This window comes from Arachis hypogaea, chromosome 19 (genome assembly GCF_003086295.3).
Source record: "Arachis hypogaea cultivar Tifrunner chromosome 19, arahy.Tifrunner.gnm2.J5K5, whole genome shotgun sequence".
Classification (NCBI taxonomy): domain Eukaryota; kingdom Viridiplantae; phylum Streptophyta; class Magnoliopsida; order Fabales; family Fabaceae; genus Arachis; species Arachis hypogaea.
In genome coordinates, this window is record NC_092054.1 from 135636805 (window position 1) to 135655627 (window position 18823).

The 18823-nt window shown below is 27.1% G+C and overlaps 2 long non-coding RNA genes and 1 pseudogene across 3 annotated transcripts; 2 read left to right on the plus strand and 1 right to left on the minus strand.

The window, feature by feature from the left end:
- The first annotated feature begins 1926 nt into the window (after positions 1-1926).
- Positions 1927-3371, plus strand: LOC112776627 (uncharacterized). Of its 2 annotated transcripts, XR_003190088.3 has the most exons (3): positions 1930-2446; positions 2552-2638; positions 3129-3371. It is a non-coding gene; the product is annotated as an uncharacterized lncRNA (long non-coding RNA). The 2 variants fall into 2 exon arrangements; XR_003815765.2 differs by lacking the exon at positions 3129-3371 and having other exon boundaries at positions 1927-2446; positions 2552-2874.
- A 2470-nt stretch (positions 3372-5841) lies between these two features.
- Positions 5842-7918, plus strand: LOC140182039 (uncharacterized). Its single transcript, XR_011877864.1, has 2 exons — positions 5842-6277; positions 7725-7918. It is a non-coding gene; the product is annotated as an uncharacterized lncRNA (long non-coding RNA).
- A 2280-nt stretch (positions 7919-10198) lies between these two features.
- The window catches only part of LOC112780062 (auxin-induced protein AUX28-like), a 46761-nt pseudogene continuing 38136 nt past the window's right edge, over positions 10199-18823 (minus strand).

Sequence of the window (18823 nt, forward strand, 5' to 3'; positions counted from 1 at the left end):
CCCTATATATACGAGGATATTGTACAGCATAGGTTTTATGTAGTAGCTGCGGAGATTAGGAATCGTATGTACATTCTGCGTGATCATCATTTCCATCACCCGATTGACACTCCACAGTTTAACCCCGACATGCCCTATGAGTTCCCACTGCAGTGGCTCCACCCGGATGCTCCATTTCACCCGTTTCATGATGGGCCGGTGCCTCACCAGCATCCCGATCAGCCTGCGGATCAGGCGGACCCTGAGCCTGAGCCCATGGAGGAGCATTTTCCAGAGCCTGTACCAGAGGAGGACATCCCCGTGGAGTAGATCTCAGTATCTTCTTCTGAGCCATCTTCTGAGGAGCCGCTCACCGCCTCTATTAGTGGACCGGCGAGTGCTGGTCAGATCAGTAGCACGAGTGCCAGTGCCCCTCCCGAGATTATAGAGATTTCCGATGACGAGGACGAGGATCCTGAGGAGTGTTCTGATGTGGTTGTGATCTCTTCTGACGATGACAGCTGAGTCCTGGGAGCTGCGGTTGTGCTTTTTGCTAGTTTTTTTTTGTTAGCCTAGCCTTTGTGTTAATCTCTCACTTTTGGTCAGACTCACTGAGAGAGTAGGGTGTACATAGTGGCCTAGGCTAGTTCGGGCGCCAGTTTAGGGGTTTTCTATATGGACCAGGGCCCGGAGTGTTGGGTTGTGCATAGTAGTATTTCTGAAGGGTTGTATGCTAACTCAGGATATATATATATATATATATATACATATATATACGACAGTACTTGTATGCTTATGCGTGGCCTATGCTATGTGTTGTGATTGTATATAATGTCGGCTTGTGTATGTTTAATTAGTTGTCCTTGCAAGTTTTCTTATAAAATTTTTGCCAAAACTCGATAGTACGCTAACCCGATTACAGGCTTAATAATACATAGTAAAGGTTTCATGTAAACAAGTTGGTGACCCTTGATTTCTGGTATGATCATGACTTACTGGGAATTGGGTCGTTACAGAGGACAAATTAATTTAAGAGGGCACGGATTTTTAAAAATTTAATCTCATCAGCTGTTTATTCTGATTTAATGGTTGAGATTTGCATTCTGACTACTTGTCACTTAATAAAAGCATTCACATTAGATTATCTTTTTTCATTCTCAGAACACACTGCACCTGCGATGAGGTCATTGTTGGTGGTCATCTATCCCTTTTTATCACTCAACTCACACACTCTTTTTCAAAACGATATCATTCACTTTTTCATGCATTGTTGATATGAATATAATTGTATCTAAAAGAACAGTGGCGTTAAGTGTGATATGATAGTAGGGGTGAACGCGGATCGGATCGGATCGGATATGGCCAAAATTTCTATCTGATTCGCACTAAAATCATCGGGTCGGATCGGATCCAATATTCGCAGTTTTTTATGTTGGATCCGATCCGCACATTTGCGGGTCGGAATGGATATCAGATATATCCGCAAAACACAAAAAATATTTTTAAAAGCTTATTTTTGTTAAAAACATATCAATAAAATTCAATTTTTCTATTTTAAATATATTTACTCTTAAAATAATATTAAACATATTTTTCTTAAATAAAATAAATTAAAATAATACAACATATATGATAATTATTAGTTGAAATAAAATATAAAAAGAATATTTACTTATTTATTTCTTTATTTTTGCGAATACACGAATATGCGAATCCGATATGCGGATACCAATACAAAATCTGCAATCCGATCCGATTAGTGTGCAGATCTGATCCGATCCGATTTGTGGATCGGATCCATATCCGCAATTTTCGGATCGGATTCGGATAAACGCCGCGGATATGCGGATCGGATCTGATCCATGAACACCCCTAGTTATCATAGGCAGTGCTAAATAACTAACACCCATAATCTCTTTTGTCACTACACTCCATGTTATGGTTCCTGAAAAACCACCACTTCTCCATTTTCTTCTCTTTTTGGATTCTCCAATGGAAGAGATTAAGGGCCAAAAAGAGAAGAAAATGGAGAAGGTGGTGGTTTTTTAGGAACCATAACATGGAGTGTGTTGGCAAAAGAGATTAAGGGCGTTGGTTATATAGCGCTGCCTATGATAACTGTCAACTATCAACCTATTTTCTTCAGATAATTTCCATGATGATAGTTGGTCATTTGGGAAAGCTTGCTCTCTCTAGCACAACTATTGCTACCTCTCTTTGTGCTGTCTCTGGCTTCAAGTTTGGAATGTCGTGCATTGGAAATTCTAGGCGGCCAAGCCTATGGAGCAAAGCAATATACCAGATTTGGTGTTCAAATCTACACTTGTATTGTAACTTTGAGTCTAGCTTGTGTTCCTGTGAAATTCTCTACTCAGTGTGAAAAGACTCATGCTCCAATCTTGATGGAACTATTCTATGGGCTTGGAGAGTTCTTGTGCTACGCCGTTCCATCTGATGGGATGATTTGGTTAGTTTCTTCCTCTAGAATATGATCTTATTATATACACACATGCGTGTGCATGCACGCTTATCAACCTTAATTTGTTTCTATTGTGTTTGATGATCAATGCAGCCTCGAATAGTGGTCATTTGAGCTGCTCACTTTGCTTTCTGGGCTTCTACCAAATCCAGAGCTTGAAGCTTCAGTTCTGTCCATATGGTAAGTAAGACTTGGTCATTGAAAATGAGAGAGATTTTTATGTTTTACAATCTCAATTGAAATTATTACTCATAGTCCAATATTCATATTCATATCCATTCCATACTAGTTGTGCTAATTTTGTTTAAATGTTGACATTTTTGTGGCAATTTTTTTCTCTCATAGCATTATTATCGTATGTTATACATGTAATAACTCTAATAGAACTTTATGGTGATATTATACATGTTTAATAAGGACTGTTTAAGCTTGGTAGTCATCATTTCTGTTGTTTATTACATAACTGTGAAATTTGTAAATGATGCCACTAAGGTATTCTATTTTGATATCTTCCTAAACCCTTTGCTTATCTTTAATGAACTCTATTTTTCAAATCATGGTAACCTATTTTTAAGTTGTTGCTATTTGTTAAACTATCTGCTTATTTTAGTTAAGCTCAAATAAAAGTTACTGCATGAAATGATTTTTTTCGTTTTCTTCATTTATCTAGGCACAAAGTTGTTATTGTAGAAGCTAAGGTAACTATTTGCTCTTGAAAGATGGGGTTTGGAAGGAAATATCATGTTTTTGTTAAAATTTTTAGTCCCTCCAAAAATTTCTTTTAAGCTCTGTCATTGGCCAGCATATTCTTCTAGTATGACTTTCTTGGTGGCCAGCCTACCACTTGTAATTGTAATTGGTGGCCAGCATGTTCTCCAATAAAAGATGCTTTACTATAATAGATTAAGATAAGAAAAAAGTGTAACTGAATTTTTTTGCTACATTCTTACAAACTCAAACAAATTTAGAGCATTGAATTATTGATACTTAGACATCTCACTGTTTTAATTTATTTAAAATATTTATATTATATTACAAACTACAGTGATATACAAATACATGATAGTAAATTCAACACCCTACTATTTCATTCCTGATAAAGAATGGAACAGGTCATCATGAACTGGTGGTTGGTAACTACTATATATAGTCTAACATATATATAATAATCACTTTCTATACTAATGAAAGAAAAATGTCATCAATATGTGGGGATCTATAGTAGACATATGTCATCGTCAATGGTTCATGAAAATTGACGGACATCATCTTTGGCCAAATTTCTTTTCCAAATTTTTTTATTAATAAATATAGCAATAAATTTAAGTTTCTATACTATTTCAATTTTAAAGATGATTGCATTGCGTTTCTTTTTATGGTAGCAAGTTACTAGGGCACCCCAAAAAATATTTATCTGATAAATATGGTTTTTATATAACTCTCTAACCCTATTCCATGTGCGCCCTCTAGGGCACCCCGCATTACTCTCTTAATCTTTTTATTTTCTTCATTTGTATTATATATGTATCTTAAATTTAATTATTAACATTATTACAATTTAAAAGGGGAGAGTAAAAAAAATGAATAAATCAACCATGAAGAAGAACAAGTGATCATCGCATTGAGCAACTGTAATGTGTATCGTAAAGATTAAATATAGAAAAGTTAACTTTTAATTAATTAATTAATTTTAATTAGATATTTTTATTTTAAAATTATTTTTTAAGTTTTATTTTTTGGAGGATTAAGGTTTAATATTTAAATTTAAAATTTAGAGTTTTAAATTTTGTTAATAGTAATAAAAAAATAGTTGGTTGTCTAGTTGAATTTATTATTAAATTATATTATACTAAATTAAAACATTAATCTCTGATGCAATTGCACATTTACGATGAATACAAAGACGTAAAAATAATAGACTTAGATATATGTAAAAAAAGAGAGCAACAATTTAGTTTGCATCATCATAAAACCTATTGGGAGAAATTAAAGTCAAATAATGTTGTCATTAACTTATTGCCTTTATCCATGACTTAGATATAAAAGACAATTTGCACATTAAAAAAAATCACTAAATTAATTACTATGTATTTGCATTGCATATAAATATATGTGTATTATTTAATTTATTTTTAATATATATTTAATATTTTAATGTATATTTTATATTAGTAGTTGATTTTTAAATACGCGTAACATGGTTGGTTATACATAGATATATTTATTTTTCATCGCAAGCACGGCAAAGTTAAAATAATTGACTTATTTAATGTGAACATCTAGCTTATAATTGATCATTAAATTTTATTTTCAGATAACTTGATCTTAAGCAGGATGATTAAACATCTGATAGATTGCGTAGTAGTAATAGGGACATATGAAGCAGAAAGGCATCAAGGCTTAGCTTTTTCATGATGTGATCAAACTCAGCACCTCTTTGACAAAAGCATTTTTCCGCCACAATTACCATTTACGAAAATAAATATAAGAACCATAAAAAAAAATATAGTGCCAATTAAGTGTTACTAATAAACACTTTTCTTTCGTTCTTATCAACTTAATTATAAGATGATAAATCATACTATCTTTTTATATATTATTATAATTATGTTAGGTATATATAAAATTTAATTATTAAGTTAATTATTGGTATAAAATATATTTTAAAATATAAAATATAAATTAAAAATTAACTAAATAATTTATGTATTATATATAAATAAATAATAACTAATTTGATGATTATTTTTTATAAAGATATAGTATTTTTATTACACATTCTATTATTATTCTTTGGTTAATTTGTACAATTGTAGTTGCTCTAATGTTAAAATTAAGACATCTGAAAAAAGGCGTATTGATAGAACATAATAGTGAGGAATTACATATTTGTATGTATAATAGAATTGGACATGGAGAGAAGCAAGCAAGCAAGTAATTAGGAGCAATGTTTTTGCCTACAAAGAAATTAAATTTTGGGCCTCTGATCTCGTTCCCTATCTTCTTTTAACATTTAAAAGACTCTAGTTCCATTACGACGTATGTCACTTAACTCACTAGGCCCACAATATTTCTTTCCTTCATTATTTAGTTAGGACTCGGGAGTAATAGTTATTACTGTAAGATCCAAGTTTTTGAAAATTAATTTAATAAAATAAAATTTAATTTAGTTATTATTATTATTATTATTATTATTAAAGTTAAAAAAAAAAAGAAAAGATTGGCCGAAGCCATTGAGAGAACGAAGAAAGAGATAGAACGTGGCTTACTATGCATGTGTGTGTATATTGTTTACTATGCATATATATATATATATATATATATATATATATATATATATATATATAACCAAAGGAAAAGAAGATTAGGAAACGTGGCTTAGTGCATATATACGTACATGACACATACTTGCTTTCATTAATTGAGCATGCCACCTAATAAAATTTATACCACAAACTTCCATTAATCATAACACTCATCTTTTTCATTCATTCATACTTGTTACGGCAAAGAAGAGAAAGAAAACTGACCGAGAGAAAAAGAAAGAGAACCGAAGCTCCTTTGATCTTTCGGTCTTGATTTCTTGTGATTCATAACTCTAATAAAAAATTTAATTCGGTAAAAGTGTTTGTATCCTCCTCTTCTACATGATGGCGTTACTTTTGTCCAGTAGAAGTTGACGGTGACGTAACTTTTCTTTCTTTTGAGTTCGGCTAACTGGAGTTCTAGGAAGCACAGACGATTTCTGACGCTTTCTCCTTCAGCAACCCAGTCAGAAAGTTTCTCCGGAGCTTTCGATGATTTTGATTTCATACGAAGGTGGGAAATTTTATTTTGAAATTAACTGTTTTAAATTATGAATGTCACGGAAGTCTAGTGGATATTTGCAAATAATTTATGATTGTTTGGAATGACTGAATGATGAGTTTGAATTGAAGCTATGATTGATATTGATTTTGTGATTGATATTGGTTTTCTGATTTTGATGGAGTTTTTGAAATTCTGATTTTATGTGATTATGATGAATTGGTTGAGTTGTGGCTGTAAAAGGTGATTAAATTAGTGTTACTTGTTAAATTGTAATATGATGAGTTAATTATTGAAGAAATTATCGTATTGATAATTGTTGAATGGAGTTGGATTTGAGTCTGGTTTGAAAAGTGATGAATTTGAGGGAGCCCGTATGGGTGGTGAAGTCCAATTTTTAAGAGGGATTATGCGCAATTTTATGTAAAAGTAACCGAAAACGTGGTATTATTTCGAAAATCTGATTTATAAATTTATTTTGAAACATGATTTTATAGTGAAAAACATTTTATTTACATATTTACTCATATTGAGAAACGTATTTTGTATTGAAAATTGCCAATCTGATTTATGAATATTGTTTGATTTTTGAATTATTACGGAAAGAGTTATGTTCAATCCGATTTATTAAGAAAATTATAATCTTTTAAATTCACTCTTTTGAGAAGAGATTTTGTTTTAAGTTATGATATGAATTTGGTTTGTTAAGAAAAAGAAAGAATGAGAAAAGAACATGGCACGTGTGATTATGAAATGTTTAAAAGGTCACGAGAGGGTGACGGAAAGTAAATGGTTTTGGTGCCAATGGGATAATGTTAAGCTGTGGGCTTTATATGTGAATAATTGTGCGGGGACGCCCGTGTGTATGAAATGGCTTCTAGGAGAAAGTGGTACATGCTTCAGCTGGAGAATCAGCGCCTGCAAGTACTTGCAGAGGTCATGTTCGGCATACTTCAGCTGGAGAATCAGCGCCTGCAAGAAGTAGAAACTTGCAGAGGTTATGCCGCTGGAATGCCTTATCTGACTTGCGAGTCGGATTGCGTCGGGTGCGGGTCGAAACCGACAAATGAGCTCATTACCTGCGATAGGACTAGACATGCATCATCATTTTTGCACATTTGCATTTGATTGTGTTTGCTTATCTTGTCTCTCTGTGATTGTGCTATTTGTCTTATTGCTATTTGTTTGTGTGTTGATCTGTTTCTTGTGCTATTAGTTTGTGTATTGAGGTGACTAAGAACTGAGGTTGTGATTGAGATTTGTCTTGAGTTCGGAATTTAAAGAAGGTAATTAATTATATAAAGTAATAGTAAAAAGTATTTTCAAAAGGTTTGATAAAAATATAGTTTTATTGAGTAAAGTTAATTATTTGCAATTTATTTCATTACTCTTACGGCATTCCCATTCCCTACTGAGAACGCGTGGTTTGTTCTCACCCCAAAATCTTCCACCCTTTCAGTGACACAGGTTCGAAGACTCAGTTCGAAGCTGTGGACGATTATTAGTCTTATTTGAGTTAAGTTTATGTGTTGAGTCGCTTTTGTGTAATATTTATTACTATTACTAATTATGTGATTATTATTATTTGGTATTCTTTGATGAATGATTCTGATTATTAACAAAAAAGATTTTCTTTTGGAATTTTCTCAAAAACTGAAACCCGATATCGACATAAAGGCTCAATATTAAGTAGATAATAAAAGAAAATAAGTTAGTAACTCCTACTTTTGCTACGATCATGACGTGCTAAAAGTTAGGGTGTTACATTATGGTATTAGAGCCAGAACCCGGATCGATGTACCAGCGAGGGCGCTGGACTCTCTTAGGGGGTGGATTGTAAGGTCCCACATCGGTTGGGGAGGGGAACGAAGCATGCCTTATAAGGGTGTGGATACCTCTCCATAGCATGACGCGTTTTGACGAGTGAGTGTGGGGGGCTTCGGCTATCATCCCTATCGTCAAAGGCAAAATCGTGAGACCTTGTGTGCCAAAGCGGACAATATCATGCTAGCGGGTGGTCTGGGCTGTTACAATTACTTATTAAGAGGCGTAATTCATATTCTAATATTTAGAATTTAAATATATAGGTTAGTTTTTAATAAAAAGATAAAAGATTTAATTTTTTATTTAAAATAAAAAAAATTAAAAAATGAATTGAGATTCTTAATCATTTTTTTGTTAATGTCTATATCTGTTTAGGTTTATAAAAACTATGAATATTATGACATATATTTATTATTTATTTTTAATTTTTTGATTAATTATCTTAAATTTGAGTTCACCAAGTTAAGAAATAATAGTTTAGGAATAAATATCTCCTTACAAATTAATTCGATATTCCAATTTGATTATTTTCACCTTCTCTTTGTTTTTTTTTTTTTTTTTTTGAGTTTTGCTATAAATTCGGTTAGATTAAATTGTGATGCTAATTTAAATATTGATATTAAATATGCTGACTTTGAATGTATCTTCAATAATTTGGATGGCTCTTAATTGAAAGGATACATAGAAAAGATTCAAAATCTTAGTACTTTTTGCACTAAAAATACATGTAATTCTAAAAAAATAAACATAAACAAACGCATTCATTGTGTATAAAGTTATGATACGTCGTACGTATCATTCATTCACAACTATAAAGTATATTATTAAAGTGGTTGACAAAATTAAAAATTAAATAAAGTTAGAGAGACACATAGTTACCTAATCGAAAATGTTTGGTAACCAATGAAAATTAGTCAAAAACAGCCATAACTTATCTTATTTAGCATTCATTAATTGTTGCGACAATTAATAAATGCTAAATAAGACAAATTGTGGCTGTTTTTTTTTTGTCTCCCTAACATTACCCTATCTAATAATGTGCCTTTCATAGTCCTTTTCTAATAATTAATTCTATTTTCATAATTCGATTCCGACTTGTATAGTGCCTTTTAGAATTATTTTTCTGTTCATATAATTGATACTTAGGTATCTTACTTGTTTGAAATATTTATAGTATATTACAAACCACAATGATACACAAATACTGATTAATAACTAAAAATAGTAACATGTATATAATAAATCAATAACCTGCTATTTCATTCATAATAAAGAATGGAACTGGTCATCATGAACTGGTGGTTGGTAGCTACTATATATAGGCTTGGTTTGGTAAAACTTTTCGAAGAGGTGCTTGTACTTTTTAAAAGTTCATATCGGGATACTTTTAAAAGCATTTAAGATAGAGTTTTCCAAAGTTAGCTTGTGCTTTTCAATATTTAAAAGTATGATATAACCTCATATGTTAACTAATTTTCAAATTTAATGCTTGTATTTATGTCTATTATAGTATTTTTAAATTTTAAAAGCTATTTTACCAAACACAATTGATGTTACTTGTTTTTATTAAAAGCTATTTTTTATTTGATTTACCAAATATAAATACTACAATTTCTGCTATTTCATTTTTACAAAAGTTATTTTCAAAAGTAGCTTATAAAGGCTAATTTTTAAAAGATGACTTTTTAAAAGTTGTAGTATTTATGTTTGGTAAATCAAATTAAAAATAACTTTTAATAAACACAAGCAACAAGAATTACATTTGGTAAAATAGCTTTTAAAATTTAAAAATACTATAATAGACATAAATGCAAGCAATAAATTTAAAAATTAGTTAACATATGAGGTTATATTAGACTTTTAAATATTGAAAAAGTACAAGTCAACTTTGGAAAGTTCTATCTTAGGTGATTTCAAAAGTATCCCTATTTTTTAAAAGCTCCAAACACAAGCACGTGATCTTTTTTATTTACCAAACACGAAATGAGGAGTTTGAACTTTTAAAAAGTACAAACACCTTTTCAAAAAACTTTATCAAACCAAGCCATATCTAATTATACTTAAAAAAAATTAAATCATTACATATTAATTAATTAATTAGTATATCAATCACATGTAAATAGTAATATAAAGATTAAGATATATACTAACCAAGATCAATAGCCTCTTACGCTTGCATGATTTCACAAACATCCTGGTGGTAAGGTTAATTGAGATAAAGAAAATTAAAACTATGTTTTATGCACATCACTTTTTTCTATATATATATAATGAAAACATTATTTCATGTTAACTATGAAGAAAACCTATCACTTTCTACTAAAGGTGCTGCTTTGATAAAGACTCCGATCCTACCGAAACAACTCAAACAAGCATATATATATATATATATATATATATATATATATATATATATATATATATATATCATAGAGTTGTTGTTTTATAACACAGTTAAATTAGTACTAATGGTTATTCTTGTTTGAATTTAATTGAAAACTTACTCCGATGGAACATCACCGACAAGCATCCAGTCACCATCCTTGTCTTCATAGGTTGGGACATAATCAGAGCCGTTCAATAATTCCATCAGCTTACTCTCATTCATGAAGTCTTTCATTCCTTGGGATCCACAATTATCAACACCACAAAATATCACCAATTAACAATCGTATTTCACTGCATGCAAAAAAAGAAAAAAAAGTGTGAATTGTTACCAATGGTGAAGTAATAGAACATGTTGCCTAAGGAGTGCGAGAGGTGTTGTTAACTGTTGAACATGTTCAAGTAGACTTTTTCGGAAGTAAGGTGCTCTATCCATGTTTACTTTCATGAAACTTCTATCCTTTTCACTTTTTTTTGCATTGCTTTTTTGTTGAACTGCTATCATGTTCTTCCACTACGACTTAATATTTTAAGTTTCTTAATTACAAGAACTAATTAATTAATAGATCAGAGTCATATATTAGTAAATAATTATTTTGTTTTATTTATTATATTTTTATTGGATATAATTTTACCGGTTTAAAAAAAATGCTTTATTATAATTGATTAGGACAAACAAAAAATGTAATTGAATATTTTTTATTATTCTCATAAAAATTCAAACAAACAAATTTAGAGTATTGAATTATTACTAGTTAGTTAGGCATGTAGTAGAAGTTAGGGATGACAAAACGGGTCGAGTTCGTCGGGCCGATTCGCTAAATCCGCTAAAAAAGGTGGGTCGGGCTAGGATTTGGAGCCCGCCAAATCCGCACCGCCAAAATGGCGAGTTTTGACAGGGCGGGGCGGGCCGGTCCGCCGGGCCGAAGATTTTTATTTTTCTTTTTTTATTAAATAAAAGAGTGATTACTATTATAAAATTAATAATTATAGAATTTTTAAACACTTTTTTTTCATTTTTTGTTTTTATTCTTTTTTTAGTTATTAACTTTATTTATTTTATTTTACAATTTCATATATATGCTCAAATTATGTGACTTATTTTTTAAAATAAAGATGATTCTATTGACAAATATTATTTTAAACAATTTTATTGAAGTTAAAAATTTTTTAAAAATAGTAAAAAAATTATATTATAATTTGACTATTTTTTATTTGTATTTGATTTTTTAATTATTATTTTTTGGTTTATTTTAATGAATTTTATTTAAAAAAAAAAAGAAACGGGTTAGGCCGCCAATCTGCCATAAAGCGGGGCGGGACGGCCCGCTTTGCCACCCCTAATAAGTATAAAACACATTTTACACACGTAATTATACTTGCTTATTCTATAAAGTAAAAATTTAAGAACAGTTAATTTAATGTAAAGTTGATAGCTGAAAGCTGATAGTTAAAAATTGTCCGATGATAATTTAATAAAATTTGTCAAATTATTTAACTAAAAGAGAACTTCTCAATTTTAGTTTCCATATGTGATCACTAAAATCAAAGAAAATAAGTTTTCTTAAATGAAACAGTGCAATTTATGAGTTTAAGAAAGGCTTAAGAAATTCTACAAAGAATTTTTTTAATTTTTTTTTTTGCTAGCTTATAATATTTATGTAACACACGTAAAAGTTTATACAGTTTGTTTATAACAATACTAGTATAATTTATTCACATATTTTAGAAATAAAAATACACTAAAGGTATAATACTGTATTAAAATGGTCAATTTTAGTAATTATACATTCAAAGGGAATTTTGAATTTATTATTATTAACTTAACCAAACAATATTCATTCTAATTAATAACCTTTTTTTAAATTAAAAATTTCTAATATACTAATCCAAACATGAGTTATAATACACTTTGCTGTATTCTTTATTTGTTCACCATTATTTTGTGGAGGCTACTCAGATAAATACGCCTAAAACGTCTTTTTTTAAAGATGTCTTTATGTTGTGTTTTAATTGGTTTTGGTATAATTTATTCGGTGTTCCTCATCACATATTATTAAATTCCTCAAAAGATTTTCTTTCCAAAAATAATAAAAAACATTTAATTTGAACTAAAACAAAAAAGGTAATAGATTAACTATTAGATTTTTTTTTAAAAGATTATTTACATAAAAAAATATATCACATTCATCAAAAAATATATATATATATATATATATATATATATATAAGCTCTTAAAAAATTTTATAAATAAAAAAATAATTAATTTTTATTCGTATAATATATAAAATAATTACTATATTATTATTATATTATAGATTAAAATTTACTAATTTAAATTTTGTTTTTATTTTTAATATAAGCATTAAAAATAAATAATTTTTTTATAACAAGATATATTGTAATAAAATATATATAATATTAATTAGTTTTTAAAAAATTCTGAAAAGCTGGTTTTTTCTAATAAAGTGTTATTAAAAAATTAACATTATAAAAACTAATTTCAACCAATATGATATAATATGATATAATAGGTTATTAAATATATTTAATACAAAATACATTGAATATAAATTTTTATTGAGTTTAAATTTTAAATAATTTTTAATTAAATTTCGAATATTTTTATTTTAAAGAGTTAGAATATTTTAACATCATTTTTTCGTATCTTTTTAATTGAGTCTTTGATTTTTTAAATTATAAACCTTATTTATAATTAAGAGTAATGTTTTAACACCACCAATTAGTCACACATATAAAAATACAAAAACAATTCTATTGTCATAATTATAATCTAACTTTATAAGCAATACAATACAATGAAACTATATATAAGTAATATAACTAAATTTTATCTACATCTATAGTCACATTTCATAAATAATATAATTAAATTATATTTATGTTTATAATTAAAATATGAATAAAAATACAAAAAAGTATCAAGATGGTTAATTTTTTTCATTCATAATTTTTTATTATTTTTGTTGTGAAAATTTTAATTATTTTAATAATTAATTATTTTTTAAAAAAAGATAATTGAATAACACAAAAAAGTCTTATTAAGAGTAATTTATTTATATATGATTAAAAAATAATTGAATAATTATATACGGTAAAAAATTAATATTATTAAAAAATAAAAATAAAATTTATTTTAAAATTAAAAATAAAGTTTATTTAAAAATAAAATTAAAAATCATGTTTTTTTTCTTTTTTTCAAAATTTATCTACGAGTAATTCTATAAATATTTTATGATGAATAAAAATATTAAACTCATACTAAAATTTATTCTAATAAAATTTATTTTTATTCTACTAAACGTTAAATAAATTATTGAAAAGAATTCTGTTTCCTCCGTTAGAGAAGAATGATAAACTTCCATACTTCTATTATGTTATGGCAATAATTTGGCCTGTTATTTTTTAATGTACATAATAATAATAATAATAATAATAATAATAATAATAATAATAATAATAATAATAATAATAAAACAAGTATATCACAGTAAAAAAGAAAGCACGTCACCAAATAATTTATCATCCGAATTATATATGAATCAAATTGATAATATGAGAGCTAACACTACAAAAATCGACAACAAAGTTAGAGACTTACAAAACCTTTCTTAAGATCATAGAAAAAAAAATGTTTATATTTGTGTGATATACAAAGCAATTATCATATTATTATTATTATTATTATTATTATTATTATTATTATATATGAGCAAAAAAAGTCCAACTGTATGTTTTAAAGTAAAATTTTTTTTAATATTTGATTAAATGTTCTTGTATTTAGTACTTTTTTTTTTCACTTCCTCTTAGTTAAAAATATAATCATTATAATTTTTTAGTTATTATTGCTAGGGGTGTTTACAGATGGGATATGGCTGAAATTTCGATCCAATCCGCACTAAACTCATTAGATCAAATTCGATATTCGCACTTTTTATGTTTGGATTAGATATCAAATATATCCATAAAATAAAAAATATAAAAAAATTTTATTTTTATAAAAAAAAGTCAATAATTTTTTTTGTTTACTTTTTTAAACATATTTACTTCTATCTGATTAGAGTGTGGATCCGATTCGATCCAATCCGATCATCTTACAGATCAGATCATATTCTCAAATTACAGATCAGATACGGATAAATACTGTGGATTTATATGGATATGATCTAATCTATGAACACCCCTAACTATTACTATAGGTTCATTGTTGCAAAAGAATGTTTCTTTTATTATAAACTATTATTAGATTTTAATTACCATTAAAACAACTGAATGGTCAACTTAATTACCATTATTATATCCATAGTTGTAAAAACCGAACTGGATCGGTTGGTTCGACCAATAGTTGTAAAAATCGAACTGGATCGGTTGGTTCGACCAAAAAACTAGTGAACCGGACTAGAACTGGATTATAGTCCAGTTCAATTTACTCTTTGGACCGTTTAAGGAATAAAATCGGTGTGAATTGGTAAGAATCGGTGCAAACTGGTCTGCTTGAAAAAATTTTTAAAATGTCTCCACAAGGTCTCGAACCAAGAACCTTGGAGCAAAAGTAACCTCTACTTGCCACTTAGCCATTACACTCCTAAGTACTATATTTGACAAATACTAATTATATAGTATACATAAATATCTAATTTAATTTAATTTTTGTTTTTTCTATTTTTAAAATTAATTATATTTTAATTATATACCATTATTAATATAAATATAAATTTCACTAAAAATTTATTAATTTACTTGATCTATTTTATTGCTAGTATTGTGATTAAGGTTATTTGTTTTGATGTTAGTGTTAAAATCTACTGATATTATAGTTAGATGATAGGCTTTGTGAATTAATTATTTTTTTATTGTGTCAAAATAAGATACTATTGTAGTATTAAAATTTTATGATTTTTTTTATATTAGTTATTTTTAGAAGTTGAGACTTGATTCTTCATAAAATGTTAGTGAAGATATGCATTTCAAATTTTAATTTTAAGTTTTTAACTATTTTATATTTTATATTTACGTGAGACTAGTTTTATCGGTTCAACCAGTGATTTATCAGTTGAACTAATAAACCAGTGAACCAGTAACTTGATCGGTTCGATCACTGGTTCAGTTCTAACAATTATATTTCAATCTAATTTCAAAAATTTCGATTTACTCAATTTAATAGTTATGACTCACAATTGGTTCCTAATCAAGTAACAACAAATTATGTCTCCCAATTGGTTCCTAATCAGTTCTAACAATTATGTCTCCCAACTTAATAGTTATGACTCACATTGGTTCCTATTCTTATTTTTGTCACTGTCTCACAAAATCGTTAACGACATGCTGAAATGGACTAACGACTGCTACATTATACATTCTAGCGACTATTTGATGTGACAATTGAAATTTTTTTACCTTATTTTTTATTTTCAACTAAACACTTAAAACCCTAATATGAGTCACGGATACCTAAGTTAAAAAATCAAACTAAGTAAATTGAAACTTTAAAAATCAGATTAAAGCTCGAATATAACTTCAAAACAGAACTTTAACTTATGTAGTGATTAATTTAAATGAAAATCAAATAAATCAAAATTCAACATAATTTTTATCAATGTTTTTAAATTCGAAATTTCTATACCAAAATTAACTAGGATTTTTCTTTAAATTAAAAATTTAATGAAATAGCGACTTTAATTATCTTAAGTTCTTAACCAATGTCCTAATTAATTGCTTTTATGCCTTAAAAAAACCGTATATGAGAAAAAAAATAATTAATTTGTCTACTTTAATAAATAGTTATTTTACTAAAATGAGAAACTATTTTTTTAAAATTTTTAAGAACTAATTAATATTATATATATTTTGTTACACTACATTTAATTATAAAAATTTTATTTATTTCTAATACTTATATTAAAAATAAAAAAAATTAAATTAGTGAATCTTAATCTATAATATAATAATAATATAGTAATTATTTTATATATTGTACGAATATAAATTAATTATTTTTTTTATTTATAAAAATTTTTAAACGCTTGAGCTTGTTTTATATATATATATATTTTGATGAATGTGATATATTTTTTTATGTAAATAATCTTTTAAAAAAAAATCTAATAGTTAATCTATTCCTTTTTTGTTTTAGTCCAAATTAAATATTTTTTATTGTTTTTGGAAAGAAAATCTTTTGAGGAATTTAATAATATGTGATGAGGAACACCGAATAAATTATACCAAAACCAATTAAAACACAACATAAAGACATCTTTAAAAAAAGACGTTTTAGGCGTATTTATCTGAGTGGCCTCCTTATTTTGTTTGTACCTTATTAATATGTTTATATCATATCCCTCAAAAATACAAAAATAGATGAAGTAGTTGACAAACGAGCGTTTACTTTTGTTGTTCTCAAATTAAATTGCAACGTTTTTTACAACTATAATATTCTATAAAGAAAGCAACAGTAATTATATATAGCTAATTTCAAGCTAACTAACCTTAGGTCCTTAGCAAAGATTGTCCGTAAATATCTATGGAAATAATAGTTTCAACTCTGAAATTGGGTTCAGTTTTTCAAGACAAGGGCATGTGAGACTGTGAGTGTGTGGTTTAGCTCAGATCTTATGTACTTAATTGTTTTATCGGAAAACAGCAAAACTTAGATGCCACAGAATCTCTCATAAAACGAGAAGACATCAAGATAAACAATATTAATTTTGTATTAGATAAAATAAAATAAATAAGCCAAGTTGATTGAAAATCACAAGTTCACAACTCATCAAATGATACTAAAGTATATCCTTTTAAATCGTGATAGAATAAGCTTCTGTTTTTTGTTTTTTGTGTAATCAATTATGAGAGGGCAAATGCTAATATGTTCTTCAAAAAGGAGAAAATATAAGGCTTTTTAAAAAAATAACCTGTTTTTAGAGGTAACATAAAATTAGAATGTTCTAGGTTTTTATTTTTTAAAATCTTGCAAAAAAAAATCATGGTAACCTATTTTTAAGTTGTTGCTATTTATTAAACTGTTTACTTATTTTAGTTAAGCTAAAATAAAATTTATTGCATAAAATGATTCTTTTATTTTTTTTATTTATCTAGGCACAAAGTTGTTATTGTAGAAGGTAGCTATTTACTCTTAAAAGATGGGATTTGGAAGGAGATATTATGTTTTTGTTAAAATTTTTAGCCTCTCCAAAATTTTTTTCAAATTTCGCCACTAACTGGCATATTCTTCTGGTATGACTTTATTTCGCTAGCATGTTCTCCAAAAAAAAAAGATATTTTACTATAATAGATTAGAATAAAAAAAAGTGTAACTAAATTTTTTTGTTACAATCATACAAACGAACAAACAAATTTAGAATATTAAATTATTGATACTTAAACATTTTACTGTTTTAATTTGTTTAAAATATTTATATTATATTACAAACTACAATGATACATAAATACATAATTAACTAGAAATAGTAACATATATATAATAATTTATCAGTCTACCATTTCATTCCTAATAAAGAATGGAGGAGGTCAACGGTGGTTGGTAACTACTAAGGGTGTGTTTGGGAACTCGTTGAAAGGAAAGAAGTACGTTTAGACTTCTTGAAAGCTTCAACTTTTGCGTTTTCGTAACGAGCTTTTTAGCCATGATACTAACCATTTATTTATCTTTTACCAACTTTATCCTTTATGTATGTTATTATATTATTTATAAAATTCTTGTTATTTCTATTTATATGAGCTCTATTTTTTTATTATTTATTATTTTTTTATTTTTTTCAACTGTTTATTTGATATTATACACTTTTATAATTGTGATTTTTGTGTATTATGTTTGTTATTATCTTTTTATAATATGATTTATTGATTCTATTAGGTAAAGTAAATTAAACAAAAAATTAACTGTAAATAATAATAATAATAATAATAATAATAATAATAATAATAATAATAATAAATTATAGCATACTAAAAAAAGAGTACTAAAAATACTAAAAATATACTATATAAAAAGATCATCAAGAATTTTTAGATTTGTTTCAATTACTATAAAGTAAATATTTAATTTTTTTATTATTTTTAGTACTCTCTTTTATAATTGTAATTCTCATATACTATATTTTAGTGTAATTTTTTATAATATAGATTATGATTCTATTAAAAAAAATTAAATAAAAAATTAATTATAGATAATAATAAAATCATAAACGTTGGATTCCAAATTAATATTAAGAATAAGATTATTGAGAGTACTAGAATAAGAGTACGATGTAAAAAAAATACTAAAATAACATTCTTAGTTAATACTTAAAAAAATGTAACACATTTGATTA